The sequence below is a fragment of the Falco punctatus genome (genome assembly GCF_963210335.1).
Source record: "Falco punctatus genome assembly, chromosome: 1".
NCBI classification, from domain to species: domain Eukaryota; kingdom Metazoa; phylum Chordata; class Aves; order Falconiformes; family Falconidae; genus Falco; species Falco punctatus.
This window is the reverse complement of record NC_137580.1, coordinates 20,794,712-20,813,906: the sequence shown is the minus strand read 5'-3', so window position 1 is coordinate 20,813,906 and position 19,195 is coordinate 20,794,712. Positions and strand designations below refer to the sequence as shown.

Genomic DNA, 19,195 nt, shown 5'->3' with positions numbered 1-19,195 from the left:
ACCAAAGAGCTTATCAGATCTACAGTCAATTCTCATTTCACTGGATTTACAAGTAAAAAAAGCTTGTTAAGCTTTTATTAATTTAAAACAGTCACCAATCATGTTTCTCCCTACCTGTTCTAATTAGTTGCTTTTGATGCCTATGGATTCTGATAGCTTTTTCTGATTTCTGGTTTGCTCCCAATCTTCTCCTTCTCTCTCTCAGTTTCTGTTTTAGAATCTTGCTACTTGCAACTTTTCTCTCTCTAGCTAGTTCCTCTTAAATTGAACTCCAGGTCTTCTGTCTTTTGCATGTATCTGTGGGAGGCAATTTAATAGCATTACCCTTTTTTGGCTTGCAGCTGCAGCTAAACCATCCTGCTGTCCAGAAGGCAATTTACCTGATTTGATTTTCACCAAACCATGTTTTCCTTATGAACTGATCATACTTGCAGAGGGTACTATACAGAGCTTTTAAAATACTGGCACAAGATTTTGGTACATTAATGTTCTATCTGTGCCCTGGTATTTGAAGACATATTAAAAAATTCCTTTCAGTAAAAAAATGCTGAGCAAAATTTTGGGCTTCTGGGTAGAAATAATCTAGATCCTCTGACTAAAAAGCATTTATCCCCCATGGTTGCGATTTAGTATCCTCTTTGGAACTAATAGACTAGAAAGCACCTATGTTCACACAATACAGGTGCACCAACCTGTTTTTCCAAAGTTCAGAAAAAATATTTATGAAGTAATTGCAACTCTTCTGCATCTCTATTAACAGCTATAGATACTTGCTTCTGGCCATCATGGATTTGAGTCTACATCTTTAGCAACCATATGAAATTTCTGTACTTTTAAACCTGTATTTTGTACTGTTGTCTATCTGGTCTTCATTTGTTCCATCCCTAGATTTAGAAGTAGGCTCATTTTTATTGTTGCCTTTATTTCTGTACTGAACCAGAAGTTGCCTGGAATTCTCTTCCTTTTTCACAGTATGGTTTTGATTTTAAGTAAATGTTATTCATATTTTTCTTTATGAATTTTCTTTCTAATTCATTTCTCTCATATTTTCTTCTGGATTGGAAAATTAGCCCCTTTGAAACATATAGAATGCATACCTATATGTATTTTAGTTGGAATGCTTTCCTATTTTCTCAAACTGGACCTAGCAGGGTTGAAATCACTGTTTCTCAAACAACAGCTGGGGTCTAGTCCAGTGACTCATCTGACCTTCTGCATTGTCACCCAGTTGCAGCAGACTAATCCTGGGTGGGCTGTGGTACCTTTTAGGTTAGAAAGACACTTAATGAAGTCAGTGGAAAAACGCCAGCTTACTTGAACGAGGCCCATGTTTAAAACTACTTTTTGGCACACCAAACTGTTCTATTTTTACCTGACTTAAAAAAAAAAAGACAAATGATCCTTCACAACAGAATTGTTTTCATATTCTTTCTTCTCTCTTCTCGATTGGATTTGATTGGGGGTATAGCTTTGCAATTCTGTGAGGAGTAATGTCTCACTGTCCTTTGCTCTTTCTTACATAGTGAAGCATGCTGGTATAATTCAATAAGATTCTGCTATGTACATAGCTTCTGATCTGCGAAAAAACTAATTTAATTCCAAATTAACTGCTCTCAAAAGTACTTTTTTTCCTTCTTCATTTTAACACATTGCAAGGCTACAAGTAACTGTAGTACAATTTTAATGAGAACAATTGAAGGAAATACCATAGATAAATGTCAGTGCATGTCAGAGTTAGGATTTAATGGATTAAAAAAATGCTTCTTCCATCAAATTGTATATTTTCACTCTATGTAAATGATTTTTTATTCAGATATATTTATATCAGGCCTAATAAGTTGTACAGTCTCCTGCAAATGAAATTCTTAACGATGGTAAGCCTTGTTTGCAGGATATCTGGAAAGGATTGAGATTACTATGCAGTACTTCTAATATAGAGAATTAAAATATAACATATCCTGTTCATTCTGATGCTTTGAAAAGGGTGTTTCTTATTTCTGTGGATGAATATACTGCTAGTGACTAAAACCAGATGACCACAAGACCAGATCTTGTGTAGAAGGTATAAATTCCTTATGCCTTTACTTTGTACACTGTTTACCTGTATAGTAACTGGTACAGAACCCCATGCTGTTACAAACCACTAGAAATATTAACGTAACACATCTTGATTTCTGTGGTTGTGATTCGACTTGGGGCCAGCTTTGGTTATAGCGAGGTAGGCAGTTACCCCATGGCAGCAGGCCAGTGGCAGCAGCAAAGAGCCATTCTGCCCATGCTGGAGGAGACCAGAGACTGACCTGTTTGAGCAGCAACTATTTCCTAAGCCTCCAGACTCTGCTTTTCCTCTGCGCAGTTACATACCACCATCCTGCTGCCTTCAGCAGCTTCTCTCTTCACTTCTCACAGCCACAAACAAAGCAATACAGAGGCAAGAACACAGCTGTTGCTGGGAGAAGATGGGGCAGGGAAGCTCTGTTACAGATTGCTGCATGGAGGGAGGAATGGGAACAAGGAGAGGACCCAAGGAATAGCAACGCTTCAAAGTTCAACTGGTTTCATGAGGAAGGAAGGTGATACTGAGATCCCATCCATAGTCATAAATTCTTTCCAACTTCTCATTGCTCTTCAAAACCCTGTTTATCTTTACCTTAGCTTCCTTAACCCAGAGTCCTTCAACTTTTGTTATCCTCCTACTTCACCCCCTTCAGTTATTTTGTCCTTAATTTTGCCTGCACTGCTTGGAAGCATTAAAACCACTTCAGGAGCTTTCTTTGTGTGTCCTTGGTGTGTCTGTATTCATCTCTTCCCTGATATTTGCATTCTTCAGTAGACACAGTCAGTTTAGTTCTGTGTTTGTCCAGCAGTTAAAAAAATAAAGGGGTTCAGTGTCAAGGGCTTACAGGAAATAATTTTGGCAAGAAATATTAGGATAAATTGTTCAAATATTTCTACACCAAGATTTTTTGTTAACTCTAACCTTGTTACAAATTTAAACACCAGCATTTTACCAGTTTGTTACTTAAAAAAGGTTTGCTGTCATGTTCAATAGGGGTAAGGCAAAACGATTAAGGCATCACCACGTTCTTCATTTGAATGGGCACATGTTCAGTTCTGGTTTTCTGTGAAGTCCTCAGTCTGTGCCTTGTTCTTGCAGCCTCTTGAAGAAACTTCCTAGCTTTGAGTAAAAAAAACACAGCTGTGACCGTTTGCATAAGCTGTTAACATTTCATATTTATCTTTATGAAGTTTGCAGATTTTACTCCTCTCTGCCCTCTTTACACATTCAGAGCAATTTAGAGGCACCATCTCCACCCACTCTTAGAGGGAGGCCACCCCACCATGCTAGCAAGTTGGAAAGGTAGAACTTCATACTGTGCAATAAAGGTAATACCACCTGCATGTACTTACATGATTATAGGAACTGATTCAAATTATGTGCATGGCATGGAAGTACATGGATATTGAACAAAAATAAAGTTGGTATTTCCTACAGCTTTATTGACCTTAACTCTGAATTGTCTATCTAATGAACATAGTTAGACTTGTCATCTGGTTCGTATCTTAAGTAGAGTGCACATCCTTGTGTCTATATTAAAAATAAAACCAAAAGAAATAGCTTTTTGACCTTCAGTTAATTATCTTAACCTGGCTTAGAGAAAGCAGAACTTATTTCACAGCTTCATTCCCATTTGCACAGATTTTCCCCCAAGAGAATGACATGAAATAAATTATTTTTAAGGAGATATATAGCTCCATGAGCAAGAACAAAGACTCTTTTAAGTATTCATCATAATAAAACCATGGAGCTTTGTAGTCATTTCCTTTCATTTTTTGAAGTGGACTGCTCTTCAGGCTGCTCTTCTTGAGTACAGGTCAAATATCAACCAGAAGAAAGGTGTCATCAACTTCAAGTTATGTAAATAATAGAAATCAAGAGAAGAATAATACATCTCTACATTTTTTCAGAACATTGAAATATAAATAATCGAGATAGGAGTAAAAAAAATCAGATTCACCAAACCCTTTCCTTAAATTCTTCAAAGGTAGGAGCAAATAGGATTTGGGGTTGGTTTGGGGTTTTTGCAGGGGTTTATGTTTGTTTTGTTTTCTGAGTACAATTCAGTCTGATTGCTTCTGTGTACAGTGAATTGAAACTAAGGGGAAGCTTCATTAGCATCACAACACATACTTGTGCTAAGTTCCATAATTCTTTCAGGTTTGACAAAAGAAAAAGACATGCTTTTTGGTCACAAGGATAGAAAACTAATTAACTTTTCTTTGAAAATAACTGCAAGATTCTCTGAAATGCGATTTTTTTTCCCCAGCTTTTGATTTATTTCCAGTTCTGGCATAGTCTAAAAGTTACAGACCAGGAAGACTGAACCAAGCAGAGCAGAACATTCTTGTAATAGTATCTATTGTGCCTCGGAGAATTTGTTTGTATATCACATGGTAAAATATTTTGTACTTATTCAGGCCTCAGGACCACAGACTGCTTTTAAAGCAAAGCAGCTCACAAAACTCAGAAGCTGCCAAGGTTGGCTAGTGCTGTCAAGTTGGCACAACAGAAGCCCATCCAGATACCTGAGAGCAGAGAGGCTGTGTGTCTGCTCACAAAGCACCAGTCTAAATTCAAGTAGGAGTGAGAAACACTAGGTTTTGGGGTTTAATCATATCAGCAATCAGCAGGGTGAGTGGCTTTGCAGCAAAAGACTTGTAAGTTGTGTATTTCTGCACTCTGAAGCATAAATAAACTGCAGGAAGCACCACAGGTAATTTGCCTCTCAAAACACAATTAGAAGAAAGAAAAGTTTGATGATTTTCTAGGGCTCAGCCCTGCAGTAGTTATTACAGCAATATTGTCATTAAAATCAGTGGAGGATTTGCCTCATTGATTAAGGTCTAAAGGAGCAAGATAATAATATAAGAAAACTTAAAGTGTATATGAAGAGAACTAGTTTGTTCTCAAGGAAGTCAAGCAAGTCAAACAGTTATCTCACAAGCATCTACAAAAACTGAGTTTAAGACATTTGGGACAGAACGCCCACATGGCAGCAGCAAGCGTAGAGTAAAATCCTTTGGTTTCACAGAATGGCAGAGGTCGGAAGACACCTCTGGGGATCATCTGGTCCATCCCCCTGCCCGAGCAAGGTCACCCACAGCCGGCTGCCCAGGACCATGTCCTGATGGCTTTTGAACACCTCTAAAGACAGAGGCTTCATCACCTCTCTGGGCAACCTCTGCCAGTGCTCGGTCACCCTCACAGCAAAATAAGTGTTTCCTGATGTTCACGGGGAACCTCCTGTGTTTCAGTTTGTGCCCACGGCCTCTGGTCCTGGCACTGGGCACCAAGAAAAAGAGCCTGGCTCCATCCGCTCTGCATCCTCCCTGCAGGTATTCCTGCACATGGAGTAATCCCCCCTGAGCTTTCCTTTATCCAGGCTGAACAGTCCCAGCTCTCAGCCTTTCCTCATGGGAGAGATGCTCCAGATGCGCCAGAGAGACGCCATTGTTTGCTTCCAGCATTCTGGTTTTGCTTTTTTTATTGCTTTTATATGAAATCTGATTTGGCCTATCAGTACGGGGTGGTGCAGAGGTGCACTATCTGCTGTGTCAGCATGGTTTCTACCTATCTGGTAGAGGTAATTACTTAATTGCAAGGGGTGTCTATGTTAGATCCCTTAGCGTTCTCTTAAATTCCCGTAGACTCTATTCACATACAGGTATGTCTCAGATGAGGTAATTTGTGTGTCAAAGAACTGGAGGAAAAGGCAGCAAAGATTAAGTTACCTTACTGGTGGACCAGATGTGATAGGCTAAAGGACAGCCATAGCAACATTCCCATCCAGCGTGTTTTTCTTCTAGCTCTTACAGCTCTCAGGGATCATTATGGGTTCCCCCGCTTTAAGATTACCCGCTGCAATCCCTTCACCCAGCCCATCCCAGCAGTACAGCCCAGGCTCACTGAACAAGTCCAGTATCACTGGATCCCTGCTGTTCTGAACTTTGCTTACTCTTGTTGCTTTTTGACCCTTTACTTTTATGTCCAAGCTTCATATTTTTGAGACCTATTGCCTTCATTTAAAAAAGGAATAGAAAATGTAGTAATATGTCCTACTAATTGGAAGTGCCACAGAGGAAATTTTACCTCTATTTTCTCATAGAGGTAAATGAAATCCAGTAGCAACATGGATGTAGGCTTTGCTCATTCTCAAAAAAAATCTCTTCCTGGATTGCTTCTGCTAGAAGAGACACTGAAAATGAGCATTTAAGACTGAACTTCAGTCTCACAGACTAGCTGGAGTACAGGAAAGGTTTCATTATGTGGGAATATTTGGATAAGGCTTAGCAGATGTTTTTCAGCCACTTGAAACACCAGGTCATCTTTTATTGTGCACTATATTGTACAAAAGCTAAAAATGAATGAGAAAAATTCTGGGAATTTGGGGTGGGGGGAGTTTACTTTTCATCTGAAAGTGTGGGTGACAGCAAAATGAAAATTTTCTGAAAAATGATACTGAAGCACCTGATGTTTTTAGCAGCTTTTGTTAAGCGAGATGCAAGTAACTATTGTAGACGCTGGAGAAATGAGTATTATGAAGCACACAAAAGAGGCATTTTTGATCAAAGACACATTATACCAGTAGTGCTTTTGCCTTGTATTAGTATCAGAGAAAAGGTCATGTGTTTTTTGATGAAACACATGTGAAGTCCTTCATCCCATTTATGAGAGGCTAATTGATGGAGTGGAAATAGTTGAGGAAGGATTTGAGGATGGTTTCCAAGAAACAAGACCAGTCTCCCAGAAGAGAAGTCTAGCTACTCCACAGCTGAGATCCTTTAGACCTTCATCAGCCTGATAGACCAGAGGAGCTGGGCAGGATGATTTCACTGGGAATTACAAACTAAATAGAGAGGGAAAATGAGTCAATTAATGCATCCAAAGGAAGTGTTTTGCCCTGCAGAGAGGGTAGCGTCTGGGGAGCTGGCCAGTGCCAAGGGAGTTTTCATGCTGGATATTTCAGAAGGCTTCTGCAAATTGTCTTTGGAAAATCATCCATGTGTTCTTGCACAAACAGAACACTGAAGCTTTCTCTGCAGACTTCCATTTCATTTGTGTCTGATACTTTGGATACTCTGGGTATTTCTCTGGAAAATACAGTGCATTTTTATGGTAGAGAGTTCTACCATTTTAGTGGTGGTTTTTTTTCCAAGGAAATAAAGGTATATTGTGACAGGCTTCAGGCAGCTTTGAGATAAAAAAGGGTTTGTGCTAAAGTCGGTCAGTGAAATAAACTCTTAATAACAGGTTACATAACTGAAAGTTAGCAATAGAAGTGTGTGTGCAGATTACCATAAGGTTGGTTGTATGTGCAGCTTGGTCATACTTTGGTGTTAGTTTTCAAGGCTCTTGGCGATAGTTTTGGTCTAGAAAAGAAGAAATAGTATCAAATGCTGTGACTTGAACAAGTCATCATTGCAAGCACAGAGGCCTTTCTGGCCTGTGTCCTTTTTCTTGTACTTTACATTTTCCGCCACGCCTACACATAGGAGACTGCTGCTGTTACGTGTAGTCAGTTGGAAGAGGGCACAGGATAAAGCTGAGTTCTTGCATTGACATCGAGTGTTCAATGATTGATGGACACCTGCTGTAGACCTCACACAAAGTTTCAGTAAACCCAGGACTCCAGCTGATAGTCTTTGCACTTCTCCCTCTAACGCATGATAAAAGTACAAGTGTCAGTTCAGAAAATGTGTAATTACAAGTAGCGGAAGAGGAGAGAGCGCTTCTGAAATCCTACTGCTTTTGGTCAGCAGTTGAAGAGCTGAGTGAAGCCGAACAGGCACTATAATTTAAATATCTGTTTTGTCCACAACTCTGAGCATGAGATGGCAGGAGGGTTAATGTGTTTTAACTTCTCCCAGTTCTCCTGTAAGAGTACTGCCTAAGGTGTCAATTTAATGAAGAAGTAACTGAGTGTTCAACATGGTGACAATTTCCCAGCTCCTGAGTAAGTACTGGATTTTTCCTTCCTTGGTTTCATAAAATAGTTTTAAAGACAAACCCCTCGGTAACTACCTGATTTCAAAACATAAAACTAACGTACTCTGTTTGTTAATGATTAGGGATATAAGAATATTTCATATTCTATCTACCATATGAAAATTAACACTGCATTATACTAACTCTCAGCTTGATTTAAAAATTATCGCTGGCTGTTACATAAAATTGGATTTCTATTCTTCTATTCTTTTACCTGGTGGAAGGTGTACTGTAAATGGCACATCTAAATCAAAAAAAAAGGAAATATAAAAGAGAAAAATGAAAAGCTTACATGGACAACAACGTGAAGAAGCGAATGCTTCAAAATTCAATTAAGGCTGAAAGAAAAAATGTTGCACTAGGGAATGTCTGCTGCAAAATAGGGGAACATTTTCTGTGCAATAGTCATATAAATTCGAAAAATGCAGGAGTTGTAATCACACTCATTAGGTCATGTTGGAATGCAGCCTTCTCATTATGTGGCAAAATATTCTTTTGATTTAAAGGGGTGGAGAAAAGGACATGATTCATTATTTTTAAAGCAAAGACCTGTATAACTGGGTATCTCAATGGCATCATTACACTCATAGAACTTTTTGCTTCTATAGGTGATATTTCAAGCTGGTTTGTGTCCACATCAATTGAAAATCACTACCATCTGAGACCTGGTCTTACATTTCTTGGCAGACAAAAAATCCTCTTAAGTCAGTGGTAGCCTTGCATGCAGAAGGAATTCATAATAAACCTCTCTTAATTGCTATTCAGTGGCTTTTGTGAAGTGAGAGTTCTCAGTTCAGTTCCCAGTGGATGCCTTTGGCAGGAAAAGTAACCAGCACCATCACAGCTAGTTTTGTCTGGCGTCTTAGCTGGGATACAGTGAATGAGCAGGTACCTACCCACTCACTACTAACCGTGACCCTGAAATCCTAGAGTATTGCCTGTTGCAAATGAAGCTATACAGGTTTGCCTCTCCATTGTCTCAGCAAGTACGAAGTGAGAAGTAAGAAAGAAAAGCTCATTTGCTGAGAATCCCATCTTTCACAACAATTATATATTTTTTTTACAAACAGAAGACTGAGTAAAATAAGAATATAGACTGTCATTAAAAGACTTCACCAAAGCATTTTTCTGTTTGGTGTAGAGAAATTCTTGAGTTGCCTCAGCCGATCTATTTCAAAGGTAGGCAGGTGTGCCAGGCTGCAAACGAACCGTAAAGCACCGGTCACCACCGGGCTGCTTAGCAGGCCAACACTTGTCTTTACGTGTCTTTCGTAATGATGAATACTGACACAGTACAGTGCAGTGACAGTATCCATATACTTGACTGCTTGGACTTTTGCTGTGCACAGGCAGCTGTTTTTTGAAAGAAACAATAAAACACCAGGCAAGTAGCTGGTTTTTCCTGCCTTGCCAGACTGCAGTGTCCTTTTGTCCCTTCCTAATGCCATTTGCAGATATAGCTCTGTGTCACGCGGTTGATCCACCATCTATCTGTGGCACTGTTTATATCGTATACATGGCTGCGGTGGGTGTAGGTGGTTCTGACTTCTTGGGCTTGACCAAGGCAGTTCCTTGCCTTTGATCTGAGCATGATGAGTCACTCCATTTTGGGGAGTGCAATATATGCCAAGGGCTGCAAGCCAGTATACCTTTCCGTAATGCAAGTACTGCTTCTAGCTGTTCCTCCTCTGGCTTTCCAATCTCTTTGCTTTATTTCTGGACCATCACTGAATCTCTTAATTGCTTTTCTCCTCAGTTTCTCACTCTTAAATGTAATGTAAGGCTTGGGGGTAGATAGAGAATGCCTGGGTGTTTCTGGTATGGATATGTGTATTCATGCAATAGTAACAGTACTACCCTAAATCCCATTAGAAAATATAAAACTGTTGAAAAGTATTTTTAATAATGCGGTTTGAGAACTAAGTGGTAGGGGACACTCTTCATTACTCTGTGAGTTCTAGAAGAAGAATTCTAGAAATGCTTATGTGAAGACTGATTTATTAAAAACGGTTGATGCAGCTTGTCTCACTTAAATGCTGTCACTATGTTACCTTTGGAAGAAGGAGCTTGCAAATCTGTTTATTGAGTGTTTACATGGGTAGAGAGTAAAGCACTGTGGGAGGAGGCAAATGAAATTTGAGCCTGATCACTTCATATTGAAAGCTGAAGAAAATGAAAGAAGGGGGAAATCAGCTTGTCTGTTGTTAATTTACTGTTTTGTAGGTTTGAGCAATAGCCATTGTACCTGTCCAATGACTTTAAGTACAAACTGTTTGGGGTCTTTTCGGATACCAAATGAACACATACCAACAATTCATGCTTTTCCAAATAGATTTTCTCTAGAAGAAAGCATTACTTATATACTGTAGCTGTTCATATGACTTCTCACAAGATGCAAACCCTAGGCTTTCTGTCAAATGTCAACAAAGTTAAATTCTTGCTCTGTATATAAATTGATGGACTTGTGTCTTGGAAATTACTATGAAGGCTGAGAGTATAGTGTATACAATATGATGACGGAAGGAAAGAGGGAGAGGATTAATCCTTTTGCTTAAATAACATCATCAACATCTGGCAGAAATTGGGAAATGACATCTGTCATAGAACACGAGCAGACTCATTAGTGAGTAAGTGATACAACGGGGGCTATATCTTGCAGCTATGGCAGTCTGCTAGCAAGGGAACCTACTTCAGTATTCCTTCAGGGCCACGTGTACAGTGCATGGTACAGCAGAGATCACCAAGTGGAAAATAGTGATAGCATGCTAAAATACATTTGCAGAAGACATGAGATTGAGCACCAGAAATCTACAAAGATGGATTTTTCAGAAGAATGTGTCCCTGTCCAGCACAGTAATTCATCTTCATCTAATAAGATATAGAGCACAGTCAAGTGTGCATAAATCATTCCTTGTTTGTTCTATTTGTACTGTACGTGGATGGGATTAGAGTACTTTGGACACTGTTTATGTCAAAGAGAAGAAATATTGCCGTGCTAAGATAAAGAAGGAGAATGCTCCTATGCTACAGGCAAAACACACACCTCCACCGATCTGCAGTCAGGAACAAGCTTCAAATGGCAAGTATTGTCTGGAAGAGCAAAAGTACTATTTCTAGCCAAATAATTTCAAAACAATGTCATGTACTAACTGAGAGGGCCTGGTAGGGTATAGAGTCCCTCAGTGAAAAATAACTGACACAAAAATGTACTGAAGTGGAAGCTCCTCAGTAGGGATCAGAATTCTAGTTCTTCCTCTGGCTCTGGTGCTCACACATCGTGAACTTGAGCCTTTTATTTAAACTCTGCTTTCCCGCATGCCTTATGGCATTTGATAGATAGATCCATCTTAAAACCAGTTAGGTATTTTGCCTCTGTACTCCAGTTGGGTACTAGATCAGAGGAGGAAGTTTATAGAGTAAATGTTACCGTATTATTAATCAGAAGCACGAGAGAGGCCAATAGACTGGAGAGTTAGATTCAGGAAACCTTCAAGCTCTTTCAGCATCTCACTGACCACAGCAAACCACTGTGTTTTTAATTTGACTGACTAGGGAGATTAGGCCCACCCACTGTGCAGAGTGAGAGGCAGAGATGGTCAGTGATCAGCCTCCAGTATCCCAGTGAAGTCAATTCCCATAACTTCTGCCTGAGATGATGGTATCAAAACCCTAGAGATGCACAATTACAAAGGCTTGCAGTGGTTCTGCTGTGTCTGTTTTTTACATTGTAAAATTATGACTCGAGTCCTGTAGCCTCTGTAGGCTATATTTCAGTTGGAGGATGTTATATTGATACTATTAAAATTATAAAACTTCTGTATCTGATTTATATGGGGAGTAAATGAAAGGGAGGTGAGAGGGGGAGAAGGTCAGTCGCCATGGTGAGATTTATCCTGCTGCAGTATCACTGACAGCCTCTGAAGACAACGATTGCTAGTCAGATGGCTCAGATATTTTAATAGGGAGTAACATGCTAAATTTACATTTGTCTGAATTGGCTTATAAATGTTGACAGTGCTTCACTGTATTTTTTTAGAGCATTGCTACTATAGGGTAAATTTTGTCCTTTTTTCATCTAATAATAGCATTGCTGAGATCAATATTATTGTAGTTCTGTATAATGTGTGTGGTTTTGTTTTAAACATGCACATCTTATTTATGTCTAGCTTCTCTGAAGAAATAAAAAGAGATAAAAGGGAGAGAAGAGGAGAAGAGGGGAGTGGAGGGGGAGGGGGAGGGGGAAGGAATGAGAAAAGCAAGAAGAGAGGCAGGAAAAGGAAGGAAAAGAAGTGGGGGGAAAGGGAATTCTCCCTGTACTCTCTAAGATTGCTACCTATTTGCAGCCCTTTTGAACAGGAAACTTCACTTCAAACCATGGGGACAGTGTGCTGGTAGAAGAGTGAAATGGAGAAGGAATGATTCCTCAAAGAGGCACAGAGATTTAGAGATGAGGCCGTACCTGCTCTGCCGATACTGGTAGGAGCACATGGTGCCTGCCTCACATGTGGTTTCTGTCTATGCACCACAGTAGCAAATGGCTCTGCCTAGCACACAGAGAAATGCTCCTTGCGATCACATTGCACCTGCACAGACCTGTCTTTGGCAATCTAGCCCTCCTGAAGGGCCTCTTGAAGACAAGAGGTTCTGAGAATTAATCAGGGCTTTCACTGTGGTGGGAGAATAATACTTCAGGAAATGCAAGATTTGTAAGCAGGTTGCTATTTTTGTTTGATTTTGTTCTTTATTCCATGGCAATTCATTTGTTTTTTGGAAGGGAAAGAATACCTCCCGTGTAGTCACAGCCCTTTCCACCCCCTGTGTTGATGGGTCACGCAGAGCAACCCAGCCCCACAGTAGCACATCATCAAAGCCCAGCCTGCACCCAAGCACAGCAGCAGGGGATGCAGCATGCCATTGTGAATGTGCCTCAGCCCTCCAGAGCCATGAGAAGAGACATTTGCCCCCTGACTCAACCTGCAATGAATCCCTTTACTACAGTACTAGAATTATTTCTACAGTACCAGAATTTTGCAGTATTGCAAATTGTGTCAATTCCCTGCCCAGGAGTGTTAGACTGAGGTGATGCAAGAGAGGAGGGAAGCGGGGGTACGCTATAACTGAGTCCAGGCCTATAAATCTGAAGTCACACAGAGATTACTAGGTCTTTCTGCTACAGAGACTACTCCTATGTGTAAAGTCAAGTGTATACTTGATTTGTTTGCAGGATCAAGGCTTTAAATATGATCCAGATATTACAAATCGTGTTGGAAGGTACAACATAGTTAATTCAGAATCACAGTAGTGTTGTCATGCAACAGTGATACCAGTTGTGCTCCCCCTGCTGTATTGAAATATGATAGTAGAAGAGTCACTTACTGTTAGTATATTTATATGATCTCAAATGCACATGACACTGCATGGGCATACAGTGGGCAGAGAGCCCTATCCCAGTTTTGTGTAAGTCAGTGTAGTTCTCTGGCTCCTTCGGTGCCCTGTCCTGTGGAGTTCGTGACCTAGGAGGAGGAACAATGCGCAAGGGATGTGGCACATACTGGGTAAATGAAATGAAATAGTAAGTCTGACATTTGCAGTTATGCCAAAGCATCATTTTCTAGGCACGGCTCATAGTAAATTTCACAGGGAATTACATACAAAATTCATGGCATTATAAAGCATTATAATTCACTGCTATTATATGACCACCAGCTGCTGGCTTAAACCTACTGCAATTTCTTCTCTAGAACAACACAAGCTGAAAGGTAGAATTAAACTCCTTGTGACGGGAGCCACCTTTTTGATGTATTTGCACAATATCTAGTGCAGTGGGGCACTGATAACAATAGGAAGTTTCAGCTTTTAATTTTAATCTTCAGTCTTTCTGGGTTAGCATTTACCTTTAAGGTGACTTAACTTTTTGCATGTAATTACTCTCTCTGGATCTTTGAAAAGAACTGTTTCTCTAGAGTTTTCTGAATGGAATAAAATAGTCTCATTAGCCTGTAACCTTTTTTTAAATCCCTCTCCCATATGGTATTCATGTGGCATCACATATTACAATATAGGATAATACCCTGGATAATATGTGCTATCATGAATATCCTTACTTGATGAACAGGGTAATTAAGATCTCTGCACATGGTGCGTGATTACATATGGGCGACCTATTGGCATAATTCATAATGATTAAATCAAATAATACATGACAAAAATAAGATTTCTATCAGCATATCTGATAATTTAATCCATTTCATGTTTGGGGAGAACTGAAATATTAATAAGCAGAAAAATAAAGTATTCAAATTAATTCTAACAGGAAAAAAAAAAACCACATTTTTTCCCCTCTTTTTTTCTTTTACCTGTTGACTTCTGGGACAGATGACAACCTGATACATTTCCCTGGAGGCTAACATCTTGTGTTCTAGAACACAGGCTTTCATTAAAAAATTATGATTTGGAAGATGATGTTCATATCCATGTGAACTGACTGCAGGTGCTCTTCTTTGCTAGCGCCTGCAGACAGGCTGAAACAATCAATGTGACAAACAAAATCCTGCAGCTGTATCAGCTGATAGCAACTTTCAGCATCAGCAATGAGGATATACTATCAGTGTTCTTGCTGTTGTTGATCCCAGCACCATAAAAATTATATGGTCACTGATTGATAAAACTCTCTGAAGTCATCAAGTCCAATCTAACACTGATGAATAATGTCCTGCAATCGCTCAGGCTCTGCCTACAAGTTAGCTACGCTTTTTTCTCTCGCTGGTCACAGAATGAGTCTGCTTCACTCTGATGATTTAAAAGCTGCTTCTAATTTGCAGCCTAACTATGTGCACAGTTTTTACCTAGTCATTTTTATGCTAAAAATCTCTTTCATCTTAAATACTTGTTAGCTGCCATTGCATATTTAACTCTCGCTCTCACGTGCAGCAGCTACATCACGTTCTCAGCCTTCACCTGCTTGTTGTTTGACAGGCTTCGTATTCCCCTGATCTGGGTAACAGCCCTTATCTTCACCTCTTCCACTTTGAATCACTTTCCCTGAACTTTACACAGCCCTCCAGGTGAGGACTTACTGCAGCCTTATGCAACAGCACCAACACTTCCAATATTTCCACCTCTTCTTTTCCTCTGCAAGCACTGCTTGTGGTATTTTCTAGACACGTCACTTTGGCAGCTGACAGACTCTAACTTTGACTAGTACCCACGTCCTTTCTCACCTCAGTGATTTCCAACTGATGAGCTCACAGTTTATAGCAGACATTCATGTCATCGATCCTACAGCGCGTTACCTTGCATTCTGAATAACTTCCCATTCCTGTGCAAACTCCTCTGTTTATTGCTCTTTGTTCCCCAAGGGCATGGGGAATCTAGGCTGTGCTTTAGGTGTTGCATGTTGAAGGAACAGAGAAGGCAGGAGGAATTTATTTGTGTAGAAGAAAGGGAAGGGCGTGAGGAAGTTGAAGGCAGTGCTGAAGGATGCTTCTTTTTTTTTTTTTTAAAAAAAAGTCATTAAATTAGCCTTGTTCTCCAGAGTTACTTTTGCCGAGGGAAAGGAAAGATGAAATTATGATGATTTTTCTGGCTGACTGTAAATGACATTCTGCATTGGGAAGAGTTTGGATTATTGCTCGACTGAAGAACTGGGTATAGCAATTTAATTTTTTTCCCCTTTGCACATTACATTTTTTTTCAGAACTTTTCATTTGTTATTGATGGGGAGAAATGAGTTGGTTTTAGGGTAATAATGCAAGTTCTTCTTAGCCCAGAGTATGCCCTATTTTGCTACATATCCTAAAATCCATTCTTGACAGAAATTTTAATTACATATTACTTTCTTTAAAAGGGCAAAGATGCTTTAGAATGTTGACTGTGCTTACAGCAACTGGTTTTCTTTGTAATTCTCTTCCGTCCCCATTATCATTTCCTGTAACCAATTCCAATATTACTAAGGAGCTTTCACTCAAATTGACATACATTCAAACCAGCTAACTAAAATTAATACATTCTGAATCTCTGCTGCTATTTTTTTGAATATTTATTAACTTGAAACCTACGAACCTGATATAATGGGAAGGAAGAGTCTTTCCTCTCTTTTTATAAGCAAATTTCCTGGTAAATTGTGACAGAAAATACTCAGTCTTCCTCATTAATGAATCTGTCTTACACTTCACATGGCATGTGACTTGAGCAGTAAATAATGGTTTTGCAGCTTAGAACAGAAATACCTAATGATTTTTTGAGCTTCTTGAATCCCAGAGGTGGCCATTTGATCATTGTACAGAAATGACAATTGTTTCGACACCCCGATTAAAATGGAACAAAACATATTTATAACAATAGTTTATTCTAAGCCTAGAGATGAAACTGCCTTCCTGCTGCCAAGTACTCATCACCCACGGCATGTAATTAGCAACTTGCCTTCCACTGGTTTGAAAGGTACTACTACAATGTATGCAGATAGCAGGATTTTTTAGGATAAGGTATTGAAAATTAAATAGAAACTACTGAAAAGAAACAATAAATGTATTTTCCATATGAAAGCTAGCGACGTTTTGGAGAAAATGCATAAGCATGGCTGGTTTCCCATATTGTTTGCTACAGAATAATCTTTAAACACTTCACAATTGAAAGGTATTGTAATAACATGGAAAAAATGTAGCACAATTATAAACATGAACAGTGTTGGGGTTTTGGCGTTTTTCTTCTTTGAGATAAGGTCTTAGTTGATTGCTTTTTTGACCACACGTGTTTCTTAAACCTTAGGCCACATTTTTCTCTTCATTGTATAGATGAAACTAGCAAAGAAAGCCTTTTCCAGTTTAACTAAGGGGAGAAATTTTAGGTCCTTGCATTTTTAATGTGGAACAGCATTCACTGGCTTCAGACCATGCCTGTGCTAGTACAGTGTGATATGGTCTCACACTCTGAACCCAGCCCTGAGTCAAGAACCTTGTAACTTTCACCGAGTCACTGCCCCAATCTCTGGCAATTTTGGATGTAATAATCTATGCCAAGTATGTGGAGAGCAATACTAGTATCGATACCCCTGACAAAAATACCCTTTAAGTATTCATTCATATTTGCATGGTATTTCAAAGATAAACATGTTAAGCATTGTTAATATTATGTGTTTATTGGATTTGTTTTTAAATCTAGTTTCTGCTTAATTCAAAGAGCATTATGAATCTGCAGTAGCTTTGCCTTTTGGCTAGTAGGACTTGTAATAGCTTTAAAAAAGTAACATTGAAATGACTAATAACAGGCAATTTTCTAGATGCTCCTTGTTTTCAGAAAACTAGGTCACTGTAATGGCTCCCTGCAAGAAAATGTCAACAAAAATAATACAAATAATGATTAATTGGTTAAGAGATGCATCTAATCTTTGAAATGGCAGGACTAGATAAAGTATTTCTTTATTAATTGAAAACTGGTTTTATTACATGTAACTCCAGTCAGTAACCTTTCCCTGGTTTATCAAATTTATATAATCAACTTGTCTATCTTACAGATGCAAATTGTGGTGGGAGTTTTAGTAATAACCACTCTAACAAAAGTGCCTAAATTTTATACAGATTTCAGCAGGACTTGGGAAGAACAAGAGTTTGTTTGCAGGCTTGGAACCATGCAATGGTTAGAATGATTTCTTGCAGTAATAGCCTGAAAGAGGTAAGAAGACCACAAGGCAAGATAGGATTCAGTTCACTTGAGAAAGATAGTAAGATTGCTGATGATGCAAAAGGAGGAAGCACTGTGTGAAGGCTTGAGTTTGAAGAAAAACGTGAATGAGAAAGAGAGCATTCATGTGTAGAGGCCAGCAGCAAGAAAGGCAAAAGCTGAAGCAGTCACCAGGAAAGGTAGACTACCTCTTTTTAAGCGTATCTTTATTGCAAGAAAACACGTTGAAATGTGCTCCAAATAGATGACTAAAAAGCCAAGCTGAACTGAGATGGAACTGTTGCTGGAAATTCTTAAAACACATTTTTCCATCTTCTTTCGCTGTGTTATTCCAAGAGAGAGAGCATGATCAGAATTACCAGCTTGTGTGTAAGTGTACACACATAGCCATGTGTATGTATGAGGGTACAAGTAGTAGTCAGCAGTGCTGTCAGAACACAATGTAATTTGTATAGATAGGAATTCATTAAGGTACAATTTTCAAGGTAATTAGCTTGAAAATAACCAATTTATCAGAAACAGGACAGATATTCAAAGTAAGGACCAGGTACTGAACAGCATCTCAGTGCCTATGTTGCGTGTTTCAGCAGGAGAGTAAAGGCTTGTGCGTACAAAGTGTTTTATTTTTTCCAAGTTTAGTTAATTCACGCTGAAGTGACCTGTGTACATGCAAAACGAAGGCACCCATTAATGGGAAATGAGGGTATTCAAGTCTGAATGCATGGGATGTGTCTGTAGAGGGACCTGGACTGGCTGGAGACAGGGGCCAACAGGAACCTCATGCAGTTCAACAAGGGGAAGTGCAGAGTCCTGCACCCGGGGAGGAGCAACCCCAGGCACCGGGACGTGCCGGGGGCCGACCGGCTAGAAAGCAGCTGTGCAGAGAGAGCCCTGGTGGTCCTGGTGGGCACCCAGCGAACACAGTCAACAGTGTGCCCTTGCGCAGGGGACTAACAGCATCCTGGGCTGCGTGGGGAGAGTGTTGCCAGCAGGTCAAGGGAGGTGGTTCTCGCCCATCTGCTGAGCTCTGCTAAGGCCACACCTGGAGTGTGGGGTCTGGTTCTGGGCTCCTCAGTAGAGGACAGATGTGGAGCTGTGGGGGAAGAGCCCTGTGAAGGGCAACTAATGTGATTAAGGGACTGGAGCATCTCTCCTGTGAGTAAAAGCTGAGAGAGCTGGGACTGTTCAGCCTGCAGAAGGGACGGCTCAGGGCAGGTCTCATCAATGTGTACAAATACCTGCAGGGAGGATGCAGAGCGGATGGAGCCAGGCTCTTTTTCTTGGTGCCCAGTGCCAGGACCAGAGGCCGTGGGCACAAACTGAAACACAGGAGGTTCCCCGTGAACATCAGGAAACACTTATTTTGCTGTGAGGGTGACCGAGCACTGGCAGAGGTTGCCCAGAGAGGCGGTGGTGTCTCCCTCCTTAGAGGTGTTCAAAAGTCATCAGGACAGGGTCTGTGGTGTGACC

General features: G+C 40.0%; 1 long non-coding RNA gene across 2 annotated transcripts in view; it reads right to left on the bottom strand.

Moving 5' to 3' along the window:
• The window catches only part of LOC308058198, a 51,218-nt gene extending 32,041 nt beyond the window's left edge, over window positions 1-19,177 (bottom strand). For both annotated transcript variants that reach the window (XR_013925723.1, XR_013925724.1), the window contains exon 1: window positions 115-19,177. This is a non-coding gene — a long non-coding RNA (uncharacterized lncRNA). The remainder of the gene's footprint in view (window positions 1-114) is intronic.
• Window positions 19,178-19,195: the final 18 nt, after the last annotated feature.